The 8,157-nt window shown below is 50.0% G+C and overlaps 1 non-coding gene across 1 annotated transcript; it reads right to left on the reverse strand.

Moving 5' to 3' along the window:
• Nucleotides 1-1,348: 1,348 nt before the first annotated feature.
• Trnat-ugu (transfer RNA threonine (anticodon UGU)) lies at nt 1,349-1,420 on the reverse strand. Its single transcript has one exon. It is a non-coding gene; the product is annotated as a tRNA-Thr (tRNA).
• Nucleotides 1,421-8,157: the final 6,737 nt, after the last annotated feature.

Raw genomic sequence — 8,157 nt, forward strand, 5'->3', positions numbered from 1 at the left:
TTCGTGCATCGAATACCATCCACAAAACGACGTCCTCATATCACCCCCAAACAAACGGCCTCACGGAACGCTTCCATCGTACCCTTTCGGATATGATCTCCATGTATATCGGACCAAGCCATACTAACTGGGACGCCATCCTTCCATTCGTAACGTTTGCGTATACTACGGCACGCCAACGAACAACTGGGTACGCTCCGTTTTTCCTTGTTTATGGCCGTGATCCCTCCTTCGTCATAGACACGTGTCTGTTCTCGGCACCTGCGACGGGATCTGTCCCCGGGTCTGACGAATTCATCTCTCGCCTTCGCCACTGCCGCCGTATTGCCCGTGAAAACACGCAAGCCTGCCAGCAGGACCGCAAGCTCCAGTACGACGCCTCTCACCGGTGTATCCAGTACCGCCCAGGGGACCAGGTTCTACTCTGGACTCCCGTTCGTGTGCCTGGGCTATGCGAAAAGTTTCTTCGGCGATTCATCGGCCCTTATACCGTTCTGGAGCAGACGTCGCCAGTCAACTATCGGGTCACCCCTGTGTCTCCCAGCACGCACCGTCGCTGTCGGGGAACCGAAATTGTGCATGTCTCCCGTCTCAAAAAGTTCCACTCTCGCACTTCCTAAATGCCAGCGGCCGGGCGGCCGCCTTCCTCGAGGGGGGGCAATTAGTGTAAGCACTGTAGTTCTCCGCGGCACAATATTTCGCTGATTTCAATCTTCTGTGTAATCATCATCACCTGTCATCCTTTTCAGTAATGCTTCATCTTCGTCACCTGTACATGATCATTATCATCCCTGAGGCTAGGGCTGCTTGGCTGCGTGTTCGCTAAATAAACGGCGTGTGTCTCCTCCGCTCTATCAGTGAGCGACGTCTCCTTGAAGGCCTCTTACAATATATATATAGATATATATATATATATATATATATATATATATATATATATATATATATATATATATATATATATATATATATATATATAGTAAGGAAATGAGGGGCTCGTTGAGGAAATACAGAAAGATAGGGCAGCAGTCTACAACGCCAAAGGAGGCATAGGGGTGTGGTTGGGCTGACTCGAGCGTCTACAGCCTGTCATGAGCGGGTAACTGGCGGGAAGCCCTCTTATGCTACCTAGGCATCAAGGCTGCTAGAACCGAGACCCTCGCTAGGCTTTCGCAGAATAATATAGTAAGGAAATGAGGGGCTCGTTGAGGAAATACAGAAAGATAGGGCAGCAGTCTACAACGCCAAAGGAGGCATAGGGGTGTGGTTGGGCTCTTTTCTTTTTCACTACGGTTAATGAATTACAATTTTTTTTAATATACAGAAGAAAGAAAGAAAGAGAACCACGCGCCCAGAGTGGGGACCGAACCCACGCCTTTCGATTACATGTCGAATGCCTTACCAATTCGGCTATCTGGGCGACTGTGTTCTCCTTCACTTTCTGGGCTATTTATATTTACTAGAAGTGTATCTGACGCTTGAGGGTGGTAGCCAGCGCCACTCTGACTACACGGGGAGAAGGGGACCTTCTTTGCAACCCCCGGGGCGTGACTCGAGCGTTCGACATGTAATTCGACAGGCATTCGACATGTAATCGAAAGGCGTGGGTTCGGTCCCCACTCTGGGCGCGTGTTTTTCTTTCTTTCTTTCTTCTGTATATTAAAAAAATGTTTACTTCATTAACCGTAGTGAAAAAGAAAAGAGCCCAACCACACCCCTATGCCTCCTTTGGCGTTGTAGACTGCTGCCCTATCTATCTGTATTTCCTCAACGAGCCCCTCATTTCCTTACTATATTATTCTGCGACAGCCTAGCGAGGGTCTCGGTTCTGGCAGCCTTGATGCCTAGGTAGCATAAGAGGGCTTCCCGCCAGTTACCCGCTCTATGACAGGCTGTAGACGCTCGAGTCATGCCCCGGGGGTTGAAAAGAAGGTCCCCTTCTCCCCGTGTAGTCAGAGTGGCGCTGGCTACCACCCTCAAGCGTCAGATACACTTCTAGTAAATATAAATAGCCTAGAAAGTGAAGGAGAACACAGTCGCCCAGATAGCCGAATTGGTAAGGCATTCGACATGTAATCGAAAGGCGTGGGTTCGGTCCCCACTGTGGGCGCGTGTTTTTCTTTCTTTCTTTCTTCTGTATATAAAAAAAGTGTTTACTTCATTGACCGTAGTGAAAAAGAAAAGAGCCCAACCACACCCCTATGCCTCCTTTGGCGTTGTAGACTGCTGCCCTATCTATCTGTATTTCCTCAACGAGCCCATCATTTCCTTACTATATTCTTCTGCGAAAGCCTAGCGAGGGTCTCGGTTCTGGCAGCCTTGATTCCTAGGTAGCATAAGAGGGCTTCCCGCCAGTTACCCGCTCATGACAGGCTGTAGACGCTCGAGTCACGCCCCGGGGGTTGAAAAGAAGGTCCCCTTCTCCCCGTTTAGTCAGAGTGGCGCTGGCTACCACCCTCAAGTGTCAGATACACTTCTAGTAAATATAAATAGCCTAGAAAGTGAAGGAGAACACAGTCGCCCAGATAGCCGAATTGGTAAGGCATTCGACATGTAATCGAAAGGCGTGGGTTCGGTCCCCACTGTGGGCGCGTGTTTTTCTTTCTTTCTTTCTTCTGTATATAAAAAAAATGTTTACTTCATTAACCGTAGTGAAAAAGAAAAGAGCCCAACCACACCCCTATGCCTCCTTTGGCATTGTAGACTGCTGCCCTATCTTTCTGTATATATATATATATATATATATATATATATATATATATATATATATATATTGTCAGGTTCGGTACAATAATATTAAAAGAATGCAAAAATTTCCACGAGGCTAAGTTCTATTGCTCCAAACCACTCCAAATGCACACAACAAAATCAATGCAGAGATGAAAGATTAACAAACGGTGAGCGTGGCTAACTATTGGCAAAACATTACAGTTCACACAAAAGTAGAGAAAGTACGTGTTTGCAACCGTAAATGGTCCGCCGCACCTCATTTCCCGGTAGCACAGTCAGGGCGTGACACCTCGTGGCTGAAGGTAGAGCAACGCGCTCCGAACTCCCGTCGCTGAAGAGCCGACGCAGCTCCCTTGGAACGTCGCTGTCGTCACCGGTCGAAGTAGCCTTGAAATATCCAGGTAGTGTGCCGCGGCCGCGGTAGTAGAGCGCGCTGCGAGATCCCGTCACCGTCGTGGGGAACGCAGCTCTCTGGAAGCGCCGCTGTCGTCACCGATGCCCGGCGCGACGAATTGCTTGTGGAGAAGATGTCTTGAAGGTTGTCCTGGTGGAGGACCTCCTGGGGCATGGCACGGGTCCGGTCGCCCTACCACCGCGCAGCCCGGTCACGCTCCACGCTTCAGTCTCTCTCCTGTGTTCCGCCTTCCTCTCGGAATTGCCTCTGCCCGCAGGACGCTGTCGCTGGCCGCTTCTGATTGGCTGGTGGCCGGCGTGAGCTCGTGCCATGGTCGCGAGCTCTCGGCGCCGTAGCTGGTGTCAATCAACTTGGCGGAGCATCTTGCGCGTGCCGTCTGCTTCGTAGTTTCTTTCCGTAGTCTTCTTTAACCAGCGTTTGTTTTAAATGCACAGCATTTGTAGAACTCACGATGTCACCCGTGCGTCGGCGTCCGCAGCAGCCAGCCTCCCCCTACACTTTAAAAAGAAATAACAGTTACCGGCGCCTGGTTTCGATCCCACGACCCTGCGGGCGGAACGCAAGGTACATGGTGCTCTACCCTCTGCGCCACAAAGCCGACACAGAATGAAAGGCTATGAACGCGCCGTATATCCTTGACTCATTCAAACTACGTCAAGAATTAACAGATGTATAGCGCAAAAAAGACGAAGGACAAAGAATGCACGAGGACGAAGCGCTAACCTGCAACTACTGGTTTATTGAAAGAAGCACACATTTATAACAACAGCGTACATGATAACAGACAACCTACGCGACACATATCGGAAACAAGAAAAAATTTGATACCCCACTACACAATCTTATCGCCCCCTTCCCGAGCCACGGAATTCCAAATAAGCAATCTCTTTTGCCGATAAAGCAATTGATGCTCGACTAATGCATCCGTCTCTGGCTTTGTGGATTTCGAGCGCCTCCACTATTTCCCTGGTCGTTTGATTCTTGCTTTTGAATAAAATCTTGCACTGTGAAAAGAAAGGCTCGCAGAAGCTGCTGATACAACGCATTCACTACCTGTGGGCGGAACGCGAGGTACATGGTGCTCTTCCCACTGCGCCACAAAATTGACACAGAAATAAAGGCTACGAACGCGCCTTATATCCTTGACTCATTCAAACTACGTCGTCAGCGGCGTGCGTTGGCGACTCAACGGCGTGCTAGCGGCGTGATAGCTGCGTGGTGTACACGTGATAGCAGCAACCCCCAAACACTAAACGTTAACGCAATACACCCACCCCCTGCGCGACGCATTTACTCGAGTCCCCCTCGCGGGGAAATGGGCCCATTTTTTTTCCTTGCGAATTCTTCGCGTGACACGTCCTCCCGCTCAAGCATTTTCAACGAAAAATATCTTTTTCCAGTCCTACGACGCCACGCACACAGGCTCTACTGCCGCTCTAGTCCTTACAAATGCACTTGAAATGTCCCCAAGAGAAAACATGCGTTAAACATACACTGATCAGAGTACATAATGAGTTAAAACACCAACTCTCTCTACACATGACATTCAACTGAGATTTCGGACCAGACGTCAACCATAAATGCAAACCGGCAGGTGGTTCGTGCCTTTTTCGACAGTGGCTGCGGTGCCACCCCCTGCCTTGTTGGTACACGCGCGTGCCAGAGTTGCGATTATATCTACCATTACAAGATATCAAAACGCGAGGGCACTCGTGATAGCTCCCAGAGGAAATTTCACGGGCACTTTTCTGCCTACCGGTGGCGTTCTTTTCTGAACTGCTGGGTTTTGGCTGTGCCCTTCTTGCCACCCTTCCCATCTTTTGCTTTGTTGTTAAATGTCGCCCCTTTGTCCGATTGAAATTGTTATACCGCTTATGTGGCGGTTGCTTTCTCCCCAACTCTTTCTTTGCAGTCTTGGTGAAAGTGTGGGGCTGTATGACCCCCGTCTCCCATCGGGGCACTTTCTTGTATTGATTTGCGTTCCTGAGGGAGGATGTCATACACACCCGCTTTATGGTCATCCCTACCCGCAGGTCCCACAAACTCGTCAACAGTCAAAAGAGATGTCACCATCTGCGTTTCATTTGGGGCTTCTTCATCGCCCTCTGCCTGAAGTGCTTCTGTTTGCGTCGCCTCCAGCTCCGCGAGCCGTAGCCGCAGCGGAAAACTTTCTTTCTCTTTTGCGGCAATCCCTTTTTTCATCTCAGCTAGCTCTTTGGCAGCCTCGAGCTCTAGAATTGTTTCCTCGAGCCAGCTATTTTGCTTCTCGAGCAACCACTGTACAAGCTCGTCGCCGCTCAAGCCTAACCTCTACCCTAGTTCATGTAACTCTGCCGTGTCCATTATGAGTTTGTTTTTTAGGGGTATGCCAAGCGAACTAGCCTCGTCCTGTCGCGGACGCCAATTATTGTCAGATTCGGTACAATAATATTAAAAGAATGAAAAAATTTCGACGAGGCTAAGTTCTATTTCTCCAAACCACTCCAAATGCACACAACAGAAATGGATGCAGAGATGAAAGAATAACAAAAGGTGAGCGTGGCTAACTATTGGCAAAACATTATAGATCAAACAAAAGTAGAAAAAGTACGTTTTTGTCACCGTAAATGGTCCGCCGCACCTCACTTCCCGGTAGCACAGTCAGGGCGTGACATCTCGTGGCTGAAGGTAGGGCAACGCGCTCCGAGCTCCCGTCGCTGAAGAGCCGACACAGCTCTCTTGGAACGTCGCTGTCGTCCCCGGTCGAAGTTGCCTTGAAATGTCCAGGTAGTGTGTCGCGGCCGCGGTAGTACAGCGCGCTGCGAGATCCCGTCACCATCGTGGGGAACGCAGCTCTCTGAAAGCGCCGCTGTCGTTACCGATGCCCGGCGCGACGACTTGCTTGTGGAGAAGATGTCTTGAAGGTTGTCCTGGTGGAGGATCTCCTGGGGCACGGCACGGGTCCGGTCGCCCGACCGCCGCGCAGCCCGGTCACGCTCCACACCTCAGTCTCTCTCCTGTGTTCCGTCTTCCTCTCGGAATCGCCTGTGCCCGCCGGTCGCTGTCGCTGGCCGCTCCTGATTGGGTGGTGGCCGGCGCGAGCTCGTGCCATGGTCGCGAGCACTCGGCGCCGTAGCTGGTGTCAATCAACTTGGCGGAACATCTTGCGCGTGCCGTCTGCTTCGTAGTTTCTTTTCGTCGTCTTCTTTAACCAGCGCCTGTTTTAAATGCAGAGCATTTCTGTAACTCACGATGTCAACCGCGTTGGCGTTCGTAGTCCGCAAAGCTCCTCCTACACTATATAAAAAATAATAGTTACCGGCGCCAGGTTTCGATCCCACTACTCTGCGGGCGGAACGTAAAGTGCATGGTGCTGTACCCACTTCGCCACAAAGCCGACACAGAGTGGAACGTTACAAACGCGCCTTATATCGTTGACTCATTCAACCGTCGGCCACAGATGCGCCCTCTCCCCGCGTCCTCCTCGCCTTCTCTCCGCTCGCAACACCCTATCTCGCCGGGTTGGGTTCGCGCTGAGCAAGTCGGTTCGCGCGCAAGAACAGGTGGGGGCGCTCGCATCGCGCTCTCTCGCCGCGGTCGGGTCGCGCCTAAACCACATATGTCGTTCGCGCACGCTCTGGTCGCGAACATCTGTGGCGTGATCGTGACGTCAACATCATGCGTTCGTGTGGTGGCGCGATTTCGGCGCTATAACACTCTCTCGCGAGGGGCATTGGATTGGATTCGATTGAATTGGCTTGGATTGGCTTGGCTTGCCTTGGATTGGTTTGGATTTGGATTGGATTAAAGTGGATTGTGTTGGATTGTGTTGCGTCATAGCCGCGCAACGTTGCGTCATAGCCGCGGCAGGGGGTTCATGGCACGTTTAACCATCGACTTCATCGACAATGTCATCGAAGACAACAATTACAACAACAACCAATACGTAATCCATACGACTTGTAGGCGCGCCCCCCGCGAAAAGGCTCTCATTTGATCGTGCTTCTCGCGAGGGGGATGTTTTCTTTGCGCCATAGCAAGTTTTTTACCTTTGCTGGTTGGCGATATGACGGCCAACTTCCTGTCAAGGGATTAAGATACCAAGCAAGGTCGCGGCTGTACGTGCTGGAACGGTTCGTTGGCCCCTAAGAACCTCGAACCCGAAAATTCGTCTGCGCGACGGTGGCGACGGCGAGATGTCGAGTTCGGCCTCGGTAGTTTTGTACGCATTGGCGCACACGCTTGCGTGTTCGTTCGGAACTTCAACCGTTTACTGGACCGTTCTTTGTCATAAAACGAATGTGCAGTATGTTTCACGGGCATTTAGCTCGCTATGCAAACTGTAAGCCCTGCGTAACATGCGTTTGCTTTTTTATACGTCTTTTCATTCCTCTGATGCCCTGTGGCAAAATGGAGCAAAAAAAAAAGAAAAAAAACCTCTCGGGTGTGCACTCCGCAGGCCCAATGTTTGGGTCTGAGGTGTACGGCGCGAATCGGTACCTGCTGCTTGGCGTTCGCTTCGACCATGGATATCGGATAGGCGCTGGCTGCTTCACAACGCGAGGGACCCAGGTTCGATTCCGGCCCTGGGACGCGTTTTTAAATGCAGAGCATTTCAGTAACTCACGATGTCACCCGCGTTGGCGTCCGTAGTCCGCATCGCTCCTCCTACACTATATAAAAAAATAATACTTACCGGCGCCAGGTTTTTGTCTTTGCGAATTCTTCGCATTACAATATATATATATATATATATATATATATATATATTTATATATATATAATATATATATATATATATTTATATATATATATTTATATATATATATATATATATAGTAAGGAAATGAGGGGCTCGTTGAGGAAATACAGAAAGATAGGTCAGCAGTTTTCAACGCCAAAGGAGGCATATGGGGGTGTGGTTAGGCTCTTTTCTTTTTCATTACGGTTAATGAAGTAAACATTTTTTTTAATTATACAGAAGAAAGAAAGAAAGAAAAACACGCGCCCAGAGTGGGGACCGAACCCACGCC

Source organism: Haemaphysalis longicornis, unplaced genomic scaffold (assembly GCF_048455015.1).
Source record: "Haemaphysalis longicornis isolate Haplotype H1 unplaced genomic scaffold, Haemaphysalis longicornis Haplotype H1 scaffold_2, whole genome shotgun sequence".
Lineage (NCBI taxonomy): Eukaryota > Metazoa > Arthropoda > Arachnida > Ixodida > Ixodidae > Haemaphysalis > Haemaphysalis longicornis.